The sequence below is a fragment of the Lycium barbarum genome, chromosome 7 (assembly GCF_019175385.1).
Source record: "Lycium barbarum isolate Lr01 chromosome 7, ASM1917538v2, whole genome shotgun sequence".
Classification (NCBI taxonomy): domain Eukaryota; kingdom Viridiplantae; phylum Streptophyta; class Magnoliopsida; order Solanales; family Solanaceae; genus Lycium; species Lycium barbarum.
In genome coordinates this window covers 97751803-97767174 of record NC_083343.1, presented here as the reverse complement: position 1 = coordinate 97767174, position 15372 = coordinate 97751803, and positions in this window count along the sequence as shown.

Here is a 15372-nt window from a genome sequence, read left to right as displayed (position 1 = left end):
ATACGGAGTTGATACAATTTTCTTGATCTTCAACCCTTCGAGAAAATCGTTGACTTTGCCGCCCACGGACTGGGGACCGTTATCACAAGTTATCTCGGCAGGGATGCCGAAACGACAGATGATGTGGTCCCATATGAAGTCGATGACCTCCTTTTCTCTAATTTTTTCGAAGGCCTGTGCTTCAACTCATTTGGAGAAATAGTCAATCATAAACAAAACAAATCGGGCTTTATCTGGTGCCCATGGAAATGGACCAACAATGTCCATTCCCCACTTCATGAAAGGCCACGGTGACACCACCGAATGCAACAACTCCCCGGGCGGATGAATCATGGGCGCATGTCTCTGACACCCGTCACATTTCCGGACAAAATGCTTTGAATCTTCCTCCATCCGGTTCCAGTAATAACCAACCCTGATAATCTTTCGGACCAGAGCTTCAACACCGGAGTGATTGCCGCAGGTTCTTTCGTGCACCTCTCTCATCACATACTCTGTTTCTCCGGGACCCAAACACTTGGCCAGGGGTCCGAAGAAGGACCGTCGATACAATTGGCCATCTACCAAGCAGAAACGCGCAACTTTCGTCCTTAATGACCGTGATTCTTTTGGGTCATTCGGGAGCTTTCCATCACGCAAGTAATCGATGTACTTGTTGCGCCAATTACAAGTTAAACCCATTGTGTTTATTTCGGCATGTCAGTTTTCTATCGTCGTATTCATGAAGTGCACAGTAGTCCCGGGGTTGATTTCTTCCCCTTCTACCGAAGATCCCAAATTGGCCAATGCATCGGCTTCACTGTTCTGCTCCCTTGGTACATGCTGTATGGTCCATTATTTAAATCGGTGTAGTATAACTTGGATTTTTTCAAAATACCTCTGCATCCATTCGTTCTTGACCTCGAAGACGCCATTCACCTGGTTAACGACCAAAAGAGAATCGCACTTCGCCTCGATTATTTCGGCCCCCATACTTCGAGCTAATTCCAAACCTGCAATCCTAGCCTCATACTCGGCTTCATTGTTAGTCAATTTAACAGTTCTAATGGACTGTCGAACGGCATCCCCGGCCGGGGTTATAAGGACTATTCCTATCCCGAAACCTTTGAGGTTCGAGGCTCCGTCCGTGTGTAGCGATCAAATACCCGAGGCTTTCCCGGAGGTCATCAGAAGTTCTTTCTCAACCTCGCGGACCATAGCTGGGGTGAAATCTCCCACAAAATCGGCTAAGATCTGGGACTTAATGGCCGTCCGAGGCTTGTATTCGATATCATATCCGCTAATTTCTACGGCCCATTTAGTTAGTCTACCCGATAATTCTGGTTTGTGCATGATAGTTTTTTGGGGGTAAGTAGTCACTACACATATCGGATGACATTGAAAGTAAGGCTTGAGTTTTCTAGAAGCGCTTACCAATGCCAATGCTAATTTTTCCAAGTGGGGATAACGGGTCTCCGCATCCCCCAAAGTTCTACTTACATAATAAATAGAGAATTGCGTACCTGATTCTTCTCGGACCAAAACGCCGCTTACCGCTACCTCAGTGACAGCAAGGTAGAGAAAAAACTGCTCGTCCGCTTTTGGTGTGTGCAACAGCGGTGGCTGGACAAGTATCTCTTTAATTCTTGTAAAGCTCTTTGACACTCCGGTGTCCAAACGAAGTCGTTCTTTTTCCTCAGTAAGGAGAAGAAGCGATGACTCTTATCCGAGGACCTCGATATGAAGCGACTCAGTGCCGCTATCCTTCCGGTGAGCCTCTGCACTCCTTTGACATTATTCACTACCTCGATATCCTCGACGGCCTTGATTTTGTCCGGGTTGATTTCGATCCCCTGGTTTGACACCATGAAACCCAAAAATTTACCAGACCGAACACCGAAGGCACATTTTTTTCGGGTTGAGCTTCATGTTATACTTGCGGAGTACATCAAAGGTTTCCTGCAAATGCTTTAAATGGTCCTCTGTTTGACCACCATGTCGTCAATATAAACTTCTATTGTTTTCCCTATTTGTTCTTCGAACATCCCATTACCTAGGCGTTGGTAAGTTGCACCGGCATTTTTAATCCAAAATGCATGACATTATAATAGTAAGTCCCATATCGAGTAATAAAGGAAGATTTCTCTTGATCCTCCGGGTGCATCCGAGTTTGGTTATACCCGGAGTAGGCATCGAGAAAACTTAACATTTCATGCCCGACCGTCGCATCGATCATTCTATCGATGTGAGGCAAAGGAAATGAATCCTTCGGGCATGCTTTGTTTAGATTCTTGTAATCAACATACATTCAAAATTTATTACCTTTCTTCGGCACCACTACTACGTTAGCTAGCCAGTCCGGGTACTTTACCTCCCCGATAGAGCCTATTTTTAAAAGCTTTGTTACCTCATCTTTTACAAAGGCGTGTTTTTCTTCTTCTTTGGGCCTTCTCTTCTGCTTTATCGGGGGAAACCTCCCGTCTAAGCTGAGCTTGTGAGTTGTTACTTCCGGTGGTATACCTGTCATATCTATATGGGACCTTGCAAAGCAGTCGGCATTAGCTCGAGGAAATTCAATTAATTTGTTCCTGAGCTCCAAGGTTTTCCCCGTGCCGAGGTATACCTTTCTGTCCGGTAGATATTCGAATAAGATGATCTGCTCCAGCTCCTCTACTGTTGACTTGGTTGCATCCGAGTCATCTGGCATGACGAATGATCTGGGTACACCGAAATCATCCTCTTCATACCCCGGATCTGACCCCAAGTGCTTTGATTGCTATTTGATGTCCTTTCCCCCGGTTGAATCTTCTTCCTTTTGATTCGATTTTTTGGGCTGAGGTGTCGCTTCCTCGACCGCAAACGTCTCCCTTGCAGCGGGTTGTTCACCTCGGATGGTTTTTATCCCCTCCGGAGTCGGGGATTTTAGCATCTGATGCAACGTCGACGGCACGGCCCTCATGCTATGTATCTAGGGTCTACCCAGTAATGCATTATACTTCATATCTCCTTCGATTACATAGAACACCATTTGCTGGATAGTGCCATCGATGTTTACCGACAATGAGATCTCCCCCTTTGTGGTTTCGCTCGCCATGTTGAATCCAATGAGTACCCGGGCTACCGGTAAAATCTGATCGAGTAGCCTTAGCTGTTCAACCATTCTCCACCGGATGATGTTGGCCGAGCTACCTGGGTCAATCAAAATACGCTTAATTTGAGTTTTAAAAATAAGAATAGAGATTACCAATGCATCATTGTGTGGTTGAATGATGTCTTCTGCGTCCTCGTTGCTGAAAGAGATGGAACCCTCCGGTATATAATCCCGGCCGCGCTTTTCACGCACAGCAGAAACCTTGGTTCATTTTATCACCGGCCCTCGTGGGGTATCGGTGCCGCCGATTATCATGTTGATTATATGCTGGGGTTCTACTAGCTCGGCCCTTTTATGAGTCTCCCTTTCCTTGTGGTGACCTTTGGCTCTTTCACTCAGCAATTCTCGGAGATGGCCATTCTTTAGTAACCGGGTTACCTCCTCTCTTAACTGGTGACAATCCTCAGTTCTGTGTCCATGGGTTCCATGACATTCACGCATCATGTTCGGGTCTCATTGGCCCGGATCCGACCTTAGAGGTCTCGGCCATCTTACATCCGGGACACGGCCAATAGCCGAGACGAGGTCCGAGGTGTTCATCTCTGTAAAATCGGACCAAATGGCTAACAGTGGACAATCTGGTCACTTCAACAACAACGAGATTGTGGCCGAAAATGAAGACAGCGAGCCACGAGGATTACCAAACCCCGTTGACTCAAACCCCGTTAATTCGAGGGAGGGCCTCAACCGGCAAAACACGGTGGACTAGGAGAATGCCGCCCAGCCGGGAACCGATCCTTTAAATACTCACAATGCAATTACTTTGTCCCGGACACAGGGCCGAAAAGAACCGGATACCCCGAATGATAATATTGACTTACGTTTAATTTTTGTAATGTTGGAGGAACAGAGAGCAACGATTGCCGAACAAGGAATCACAATAGCCTAGTTGCAAAACAGAAGAGATAAAACGACCCCGGAGAAGGCGAAGGGTGTTGCTGAACCCAGAAGAGATGAGGCACGGATGGTTGAAAACAATGGGTCCGGAGCTGGTTCATCCACCGAGGTTCTGAGAATGCTCGAAACATTGGCGAAACGGGTAGACTCGACCGAAAAGAGGGTGGAAACATACAACTCTCGGGTGGATCAAATCCCGGGGGCTCCACCTATTCTGAAAGGGCCGGATTCGAAGAGGTACATCCAAAGGCCTTTTCCTCCGAGTGCGGCTCCGAAATTGATCCCGAAGAGGTTCAAAATTCCAGATATCCAGAAATATGATGGCACGACGGACCCTCACGAACACGTGACCTCATACACCTGTGCTATAAAAGGCAATGATATGGAAGAAGTTGAAATTGAATCCGTGTTGCTGAAAAAGTTCGGGGAAACTCTGTCAAAAGGAGCATTGACCTGGTACGACCATCTGTCCGAGCATTCAATCACTTCTTTCGAAATGCTCGCTGATGCGTTCGTAATAGCACACGCCGGAGCCAAAAAGGTGCAGGCTCGGAAGGCGGATATTTTCCGTATAGCCCAAAGAGATGATGATTTACTGCGTGAATTTGTCAATCGATTCCAAAGGGAATAGATGGAGCTCCCCCCGGTTCCGGAGGAATGGGCTGCACAAGCTTTCACAAAAGGGCTCAATGTGCGGAGCTCGATGGCTTCGTTCAAATTAAAGGAAAGCTTGCTGGAATACGAGGTTGTGACATGGGCAGATGTCCATAACCGATACGAGTCAAAGATTCGGGTGGAGGATGACCAACTCGAGCTTCCCCCGGGGCCAGTAAATATGAACGAAAGTTTTGAGAGACCAAGGAAAAATTACGAACCGGAGGCCAGATCATCGAGGGAAAGGTACCGGCCATATTCTCATTCGGAAAAACCAAGATTCAGGTCAAAGAAATCCAGGGTTGGCCCAAACCATTTCTCCGGTCGGGGTGATAAACGGGTCGAGCGCACGTCGAACAGTTGAGGTTTCTCATTCAGGAGCGATGCCGGAAGCTCTGCCGGCAACAAAGACTTGCCGAGGATATCGGAGTACAATTTTGTTGTCAACACCTCAGACCTCGTCTCGGCTATTGGCCGTGTCCCGGATGTAAGATGGCCGAGACCTCTAAGGTCGGATCCGGGCCAACGGGACCCGAACATGATGTGTGAATATCATGGAACCCATGGACACAGAACTGAGGATTGTCGCTAGTTAAGAGAGGAGGTAGCTCGGTTACTAAAGAATGGCCATCTCCGAGAATTGCTGAGTGAAAGAGCCAAAGGTCACCACAAGGAAAGGGAGACTCATAAAAGGGCCGAGCCAGTAGAACCCCAGCATATAATCAACATGATAATCGGGGGCACCGATACCCCACGAGGGCCGGTGATGAAACGAACCAAGGTTTCTGCTGTGCGTGAAAAGCGCGGCCGGCATTATATACCGTAAGGTTCCATCTCTTTCAGCAACGAGGACGCAGAAGGCATCGTTCAACCGCACAATGATGCATTGGTAATCTCTATTCTTATTTTTAAAACTCAAATTAAGCGTATTTTGATTGACCCAGGTAACTCGGCCAACATCATCCGGTGGAGAGTGGTCGAACAGCTAAGGCTACTCTATCAGATTGTACCGGGTACTCAGCGAATTCAACATGGCGAGCGAAACCACAAAGGGGGAGATCTCATTGCCGGTAAACATCGATGGCACTATCCAGCAAACAGTGTTCTATGTAATCGAAGGAGATATGAAGTATAATGAATTACTGGGTAGACCCTGGATACATAGCATGAGGGTCGTGCCATCGACGTTGCATCAACTGCTAAAATCCCCGACTCCGGAGGGATTAAAAACCATCCAAGGTGAATAACCCGCTGCAAGGGAGATTTTTGCGGTCGAGGAAGCGACACCTCAACCCAAAAAATCGGATCAAAAGGAAGAAGATTCAACCGGGGGAAAGGACACAATCAAAGCACTTGGGGTCAGATCCGGGGTATGAAGAGGATGATTTCGGTGTACCCAGATCATTCGTCATGCCAGATGACTCGGATGCAACCAAGTCAACAGTAGAGGAGCTGGAGCAGATCATCTTATTCGAATATCTACCGGACAGAAAGGTATACCTAGGCACGGGGAAAACCTTGGAGCTCAGGAACAAATTAATTGAATTTCCTCGAGCTAATGCCGACTGCTTCGCAAGGTCCCATATAGATATGACAGGTATACCACCGGAAGTAACAACTCACAAACTCAGCTTAGACGGGAGGTTTCCCCCGATAAAGAAAAAGAGAAGGCCCAAAGAAGAAGCAAACCACGCCTTTGTAAAAGATGAGGTAACAAAGCTTTTAAAAATAGGCTCTATCCGGGAGGTAAAGTACCCGGACTGGCTAGCTAACATAGTAGTGGTGCCGAAGAAAGGTAATAAATTTCGAATGTGTGTTGATTACATGGATCTAAACAAAGCATGCCCGAAGGATTTATTTCCTTTGCCTCACATCGATAGAATGATCGATGCGACGGCCGGGCATGAAATGTTAAGTTTTCTCGATGCCTACTCCGGGTATAACCAAATTCGGATGCACCCGGGAGAATCAAGAGAAAACATCCTTTATTACCCGATATGGGACTTACTGTTATAATGTCATGCCTTTTGGATTAAAAAATGTCGGTGCAACTTACCAACGCCTAAGTAATGGGATGTTCGAAGAACAAATAGGGAAAACAATAGAAGTTTATATTGACGACATGGTGGTCAAGTCCCTGGAAACAGAGGACCATTTAAAGCATTTGCAGGAAACCTTCGATGTACTCCGCAAGTATAACATGAAGCTTAACCCGGAAAAATGTGCCATTGGTGTCCGGTCTGGCAAATTTTGGGTTTCATGGTGTCAAACCGGGGGATCGAAATCAACCCGGACAAAATCAAGGCCTTCGAGGATATCGAGGTAGTGAATAATGTCAAAGGAGTGCAGAGGCTCACCGGAAGGATAGCGGCACTAAGTCGCTTCATATCGAGGTCCTCGGACAAGAGTCATCGCTTCTTCTCCTTACTGAGGAAAAAGAACGACTTCGTTTGGACACCAGAGTGTCAAAGAGCTTTACAAGAATTAAAGAGATACTTGTCCAGCCCACCGCTGTTGCACACACCAAAAGCGGACGAGCAACTTTTTCTCTACATTGCTGTCTCCGAGGTAGCGGTAAGCGGCGTTTTGGTCCGAGAATAATCAGGTACGCAATTCCCTATTTATTATGTAAGTAGAACTTTGGGGGATGCGGAGACCCGTTATCCCCACTTGGAAAAATCGGCATTGGCATTGGTAAGCGCTTATAGAAAACTCAAGCCTTACTTTCAATGCCATCCGATATGTGTAGTGACTACTTACCCCCTGAAAAACATCATGCACAAACCAGAATTATCGGGTAGACTAACTAAATGGGCCGTAGGAATTAGCGGATATGATATCGAATACAAGCCTCGAACGGCCATTAAGTCCCAGATCTTGGCCGATTTTGTCGCAGATTTCACCCTGGCAATAGTTCCCGAGGTTGAGAAAGAACTTCTGCTGACCTCGGGGAAAGCCTTGGGTATTTGGTCGCTACACACAGATGGAGCCTCGAACCTCAAAGGTTCCGGGCTAGGAATCGTCTTTAGAACCCCGACCGGGGATGCCGTTCCACAGTCCATTAGAGCTGTTAAATTGACTAACAATGAAGCCGAGTATGAGGCTATGATTGCAAGTTTGGAATTAGCCCGGAGTATGGGGGCCAAAATAATCGAGGCGAAGTGCGATTCTCTTTTGGTCGTTAACCAGGTGAATGGCATCTTCGAGGTCAAGGACGAACGGATGCAGAGGTATTTGAAAACAATCCAAGTGATACTACACCGATTTAAAGAATGGACCATACAGCATGTACCGAGGGAGCAGAACAGTGAAGCCGATGCATTTGCCAATTTGGGATCTTCGGTCGAAGGGGAAGAAATCAACCCCGGGACTACGGTGCACTTGATGAATACAACGATAGAAAACGGACATGCCGAAATAAACACAATGGGTTTAACTTGGGATTGGTGCAACAAGTACATCGATTACTTGCGTGATGGAAAGCTCCCGAATGACCCAAAAGAATCACGGTCATTAAGGACGAAAGCTACGCGTTTCTGCTTAGTAGACAACCAATTGTATCGACGGTCCTTCTTCGGACCCCTGGCCAAGTGTTTGGGTCCCGGAGAAATGGAGTATGTGATGAGAGAGGTGTACGAAGGAACCTGCGGCAACCAGTTCGGTGCTGAAGCTCTGGTCCGAAAGATTATCAGGGCCGGTTATTACTGGAACCGGATGGAGAAAGATTCAAAGAATTTTGTCCGAAAATGTGACGGGTGTCAGAGACATGCGCCGATGATTCATCAGCCCAGGGAGTTGCTGCATTCAGTGGTGTCACCGTGGCCTTTCATGAAGTGGGGAATGAACATTGTTGGTCCATTGCCATGGGCACCAGGTAAAGCCCGATTTATTTTGTTTATGACCGACTATTTCTCCAAATGGGTTGAAGCACAGGCCTTCGAAAAAATTAGAGAAAAAGAGGTCATTGACTTCATATGGGACCACATCATCTGTCGTTTCGGCATCCCTGCCGAGATAACTTGTGATAACGGTCCCCAGTTCGTGGGCGGCAAAGTCAACGATTTCCTCGAAGGGTTGAAGATCAAGAAAATTGTATCAACTCCATATCACCCGTGTGCGAACAGACAGGCGGAATCCACGAACAAGACAATAATCCAAAATCTGAGGAAAAGACTTAAAGCATCAAAGCATCACTGAAGGGAAATATTACCGGAGTTATTGTGGGCTTACAGAACCACATCGAAATCAAGCACGGGAGAAACTCCTTTCTCGTTGGTCTACGGGGCCAAAGACCTTATTCCCGTAGAATTTGGTGAACCGACTCTCCGATTCAGCTATACCACCGAGGAGTCAAACGAGGAGGCCATGGCCGTAAAACTCGACCTCACGGATGAACTTCGCAAAAACGTGTTGGTTCGTATTGCAGCCCAGAAACAGAGAATGGAAAGGTACTACAATCGGAGAGCCAATTTTCGGCATTTCCAAGTTGGGGACTTGGTGCTTCGGAAAGTTACCTTGAACACCAAGAATCCCAACGAAGGAAAACTGGGTCCGAACTGGGAAGGACCGTACAAGATAACCGATGTAATGGGCAAAGGATCGTACTAGTTGGAATCTATGGACGGGAAACGGTTGCGCAATAACTGGAATGTGGCTCATCTGAAAAGATACTACTGCTAAGGTATGGACTCTCCGTGTTTTTCTATTAACCTTTCTTTTTTGCAGGAAGTCAAGTACCGGATAAAGTTAGAATCTAGGCTTGAAAACACGTGTTGCACATTTTTCCTTAGTACAGTTTTGTCCCAAAATGGGTTTTCTGACAAGGATTTTAATGAGGCAACAAGTACAACGTGTTACTCGACGAAGACAAGGACAAACGCCCGGAAACTCGGGGTCACACCCTACGAATGAGGACTTAATAGCGCTTACCCGATCTTGCAGCTCGGATAAGCACTAGGGGACTATTATACCCACATCGAAGTTTACCCCGGTTAGCGAAAATCGGAGGAGCTCAACAAACCAAAACCGGACCTTTTATATTAGGTTTCGATGTAAGGACCAAACGATCAAAATGAATCGTGTCCACTCAGTATTTGCTACGGCAAAACCAAGAACCGGACCTTCTGCATTAGGTTTCGATGTAAGGACCAAACGATCAGAATGAATCGTGTCCATTTAGTATTTGCTACGGCAAAAGCAGAAGGAAACAAAATTCTCATATCTTGTACAAATACTTGCAATACAAAAATCATCGAAAGTTCGGATAACGATATCTCGGATGTCTTCTTGTTAAAACACTCTACCTCGATGATTATCGCCGTATTTCGGCATTACTTCATTCATATACCCTATTCCGAGCACTACGGTCGAAATTCGATAAAGGCAACAAGGTCATAGTGAACCAAGCCAAAATTGTTAACCCCAAAAACGGGGACTGTTACATCAAAATTTAGCTAGGGCTAAGATTCAAGTGTCCGAAAAATACAGGCCCTAAAAAATAATCGAAAAATACTGGCCCTAAAAATGCCCATTTTGATTCGGAGACGTCTGAATTCACAAAGCATAAGATAAGTCCCACGGGCAAAAACTCGATCAAAGTTCCGAACAAAATATACCGGATGAAGAGAAAAGCCGATATTTAGGCACAGTCCGAATTAATGACTCCTTAAAACGGATCGACAATCGGGAAAAAGTCATAACAAACATTCAAACAGAATAAAGAAAATCAAGAAAGATGCATGTTCTATTCATATAAAGGTTTTTTACATCGAAAATCCTACAAAGGCAAAATAAAAGGAACAAAGTACAGGCCCCGGTCTATCCGGTATGGCTGGATCCAGAGTGTTCGGACACTATCCGCTCGGAGTCATCGGATTCAGCCCCGAGGGCTCCCTTAGCCTCTTCCTCGACCCTTTTAGCTTCAAGTATCAGGGCCGGAAGATCCGTAAAGCCATGCTCGGCTTGCTCAAGGGTGTTCCTCTGAGATTTCCACTTTTCATACTTAGCAGCAATATTAGTATGAGTCGCGGTGGCCTCCACGCTCTTTAGAGCTTCTTCCTAATCGGCCTCGGCCTGGGCTAGCTTTGCCACCAGAACATCCCGAGCCTCTTCGAGGACATTTTGCATTTGAGTGGCCGACTTGAGCTCGACCTTGAGAGTGTCATTAGCATCAACCGTATCCTCAAGCTCAGTTTTTAGATCATCACATATCTGGGCCCTCTTCTCCACCTTCTCCTCAAACACCCTTATACGCTCTTTGTACCGGGCGCTCTCAGATTCGAGCAGCCGATTCTTCTCGGCCAAGCTCGTAGCATCGGACTTCACCGAATCTAGCTCCCCCCCGGAGTTGAGAGATAGTGGTTTCGAGTTCACCAAGCCTTGAGGAAAAACGAGCGTTGTCTCGGCTAAGGCCGATTTTGTCCGCTTCGAGATGCCGGTTATATTCGACCATCTCGGCCAGCTCACCCTTTAATTGACGATTTTCGGCCTTTGTTGCATCGAGCTAGGGTCGAAGGTTGGAAAGAGTAACTGCTTGGTTCAACTCATCCTCCTTCACCCGCAGAAGGTGCAGAAATTTCTCCGTTTCGCGGCTTTGAGCATCCAGTTGGCCCTTAAGATCGTTCACCTCTTGCTGGGCACGAACGAAAGCCTCGTTGACGAGCACCACAATCTGCAAATGAAGTAAGTTAAAAACTTGAATAAACGAGATTAAAATTCTCAATGAAATTATGCAAGGATGGCTGAAAAACTTACTCGATTGCCCGCGTGCATACCCTCGTTGATGAGACTAGTAGGGACTCCATTCATGTTTCGTTTGTCCGAGTCCAAGACAAGGGGCCTCAGGTAGCTCGCCACACCCACCGGGCGAGAAAGAAAGCTGCAATCCTCGGGAACGGTGATCACAGCCGACCTTGTCCTCCTCGGTTCCACACTTGGGGCCGGAAATGTGCGCACCAAGCTATCCCTAGCACCGGACTCGGTGGTCCAACCAGCCGCCCTCGTGGCTCGAGGGATCGGGAGATGTCCGAAACCAGCAGCTTCGCCGGTAGCAGGAGGAGTGTCCGAGAACATGTCATCAAATTCATCCGGCCTTGATGCCGGAGTTGGAGAACTCGGAGGGACCTCAGTAGCTTTGAAAAAGGCAGGGATCTCCGAAGTTGCGGTAGTCTCGTAGTCGGGCAGCGGACCAACATCCGTGGGGACTTCTGTCTCTGAGATCGGCTCAATCCTTTGAGCGGCTTCGGCAGCAGGTGCATTCACGGATCTTGCCCTTTGCAATGGGGTTTCTTCGGAAGAAGCATCACCAGAAATATCAACGAATTCAATCGACCTTAAAGGAGCCGGGTAATGAATTTCTTCCCCACCTGTATGTAATGCCGGAACTGAAGGTCCTTCCCCGGTTGAAGGAAATGGTGAAACGGTGATACCCTCCTCCGGAATGGGAGCCACGGAAGGGGCCACATTGATCCTCCGAACGAGGAGCTCGGGCTCTGCTTCATCCCTTAAAGTCCTAACGATGCTCCTCGCCCTTTTCTTCGGTTTCTGCCCTTTGTCCGAGGGCATTTTTCTCTTGGCGGCAGCAGCAAGGATACGAGATGCACCCGCTGAATCGAACTCGGGTGCTGACGTTGCGGGTTCAGCTGCTGACTCCGGCCTTGGATCCACCGAGCCCTTAGGTAAACCTGAAAATCGAAGATGTTATAGAAGGGTAGAAGATGCAATGAATACGGATAGAAGAAAAGTATTACTGTGGTTCTGGGTGACCCATCGGCCACGTGACAGGTGTCCCTACGTCCGATCATCGTGGGAATGTTGGCTGAAGAGAGCAGTAACCCATTCGTTGAGATTCCGGACGACTGGAGTAATCAAACCCACGGCTAATATAAATAAGAAGACAAGCAGTGAGAAGGTGGAAGAACTGAAGTTCGACAAAACATACAAAGCAATTATTAAAAGAGTTCAGACTTACGATTGTTATTCCACCTTTCCGGAAAAGGCATGTAGTTGTCAGGAATAATGTACGAGGTCCGCACCCGGACATATCGCTCCAACCATCCCCGGTCTCTATCTTCGTCCATTTTTGAAAAAATTGGATTCCGGCTACGCTTAGCGAGTTTTATTACACCACCCCGGAACAACCTCGGGGAGTATAACTGTATTAAGTGAGCCAGCGTGAACTCCTTTTCTGTATTATTAGCCAACAGCCGGAGGCAGGCCACGACCCTCCAAACAATCGGACCAATCTATGCCAAGGTTACGTTATAAGTCTGGCACATGTCTAAGATGACCGGATCGATCGGGGGGTCGAACTTGAGGGTGAAAGGGTAAGTATAAACGTACAAGAAGCCCTCCCGATGGTCGGTAACTGACTCGTCTGGCCCGGGGGCAAAAACTTGGGCTGAACGGTTGTCCCATCCACAATCAGCCCGGACTAATTCAACTTTATCCTCAGTAATGGATGAGGGATATCGTCTCATATCAAACCCTCTATCGGATACCGGAGAAGGTTTTTCAACCTCGAAATCTTTGTTGAAATTAGGTTTGGCCGGTACAATGTCCGAAGCGGTAGGTTCGAAGGTGACCTTCCCCTTGGCTGGAGAAGTTGGCTCGGTTCCTTGAGAAGAAACCGAGGGGACATCATGGGAAGTGGTTTCGGTGTTGGCAGACATTTGAAAATATGGAAAAGAGAGATTGGGTGAATTCGAAAGTTAAAAAGTGAAGGGAACAGTCAAAGAATTCAAAAATGGTAAAGAACGGGAGGAAGAAGCAGCCACACACAAGAACGACTAGTGGAGAAGTTGGCAGAATCGTTCCTTTTTACGTAGTATAAGCGGCGAATCAACAAGAAATGTGAGTTGAAAGATGATAAGTGAAGTGAAACAGAGAAGAAGTGAGTTGAAGAGGTAAAAATGTTCAAATGAAGAGGTAAAGGACGTTATATAGGCATGGGATCGAGGCGGTTACAGATCCCAGCCAACCGGGGAGAGCCACATGTCCTGTAATTAATGAGAAGTGACTTGAAACGACGTGCGTTACGGCGGTTGTCAGAGCTGACCGCCCGGGATGAGACACGTGGCTGGTGACAGACGGGACGTGACGCAACTGTTCCCGCCAAAATGAAAAGATAAGAACGAGCATTCAGAACCACCAGTTTTTTATTCATCCTCTTCCCGTTACTCCGATAAAACTATGGTCCGAGAAGTGTGGGGATTATTTGTATATGGTAAAAATCGGATATATGTTAAACCGGTTAGACCGGAGACTGAGGGAAGAAAGGGACAAGCACGTGCACGAAGACTTTCTTTCTGGACCGGAGGAGTGCTTGAACCGAAGAAAAGGAAGGACATCATTTGGTCCGGCTTCTCCATAGCCGAGTTGGTCGTGGCCGTTGGTCCGTTTGACCGTGGCCGTTGGTCCGTTTGATCGTGGCCGTTGGTCCGGGTGATCCGTTACATAATTGTCACGCGTCAATACCGTTCTGCCACATTGTGCTGTCAATCGTACGGGTGTCAGACCGTACGACCAACCTTATCCATTTTAGGGTTATTCTTTATTCTTTAGGGCCTTATGTTGTATGAAGCCAATGAGGAAAAACTATAAATAGGGGTCATTACCCTACTTTTAGGGGTTGGCTTCTTGAACTCTAGAACATTTTGTATTAGCAAATATATACAAATCTCTCTCTCAATATCTGATTTTGGTCCGGATTTATTGTGTTCATCTTTAGATTTGTGCAATCAAACAATATTCAACATATTAGCATATACGTTTAGCGCATACCATCAATTACTATTTAGATTATTCATAGTTGATTCTATTCCATTTTCTCTCAATCAAAGAATAGATTAAAGTTTACCACATATCCTATACCTCACTCATAAATTTAATTGATTATCCAAATTTGGGGTAAACAGTATTATTCCTTGGTTATTAGTAGCAGAAAACAAGACATGCCCCTTCTACCGTACTTGTGTTAGTACCACTGTCATGACGTGATGCTCGCATGTTGAAGATTTCATTAAGACACTAAACAACCATAGACAAAGTTTACAGTATAGTACTGTACTGATAAAGATTTCTGCTAAAATTTGAATGTTTATATCTTTTTGCATGGACATTGTTCCACCCAAGTCGAAGAACTCAACTTTGTTTCAGTGATATTGAGAGACAAGTTACATGTATATGAGGAAATCATAATATGTTTCTCGTATTTGTCTATTTGCTCATCTCGCATTATATATGCTATGCATCTGCATAGCTAATGATCTTGTGCGAGTATAGTGTAACCTTCAATTTCTTCAATCGTTAATATCATACCAGCAGCACCAGCATCACTGACTGTCCTTTTGAATTTTGTTGCCGCGCTACTCGTTCCACATAACCTTCATTTTTTCCTTCATGATTCTCTAGGCTATAAACAAAAGCACCAAAATAACTGTTGTTCAATGCTGGGTACAATAATGGAAGAAATTTTGGAGAGAATTCATTTGGTTGTGAAGTTGCTTCACCATCACTTATTTGCCTATTCTAAAAATGGAAAAACTCAAGAAATTTTTTAACTTAGATGGTAGATTTAGAAAAATTATCTAGTACAAACACCAGCAGCAGAGGGATCTATTAAGTACTGCCATCCAGTAGCCCCTAGAGTTGATCAAATTATTAAATACCAGATCAACTTTTCTGGTTTCAGA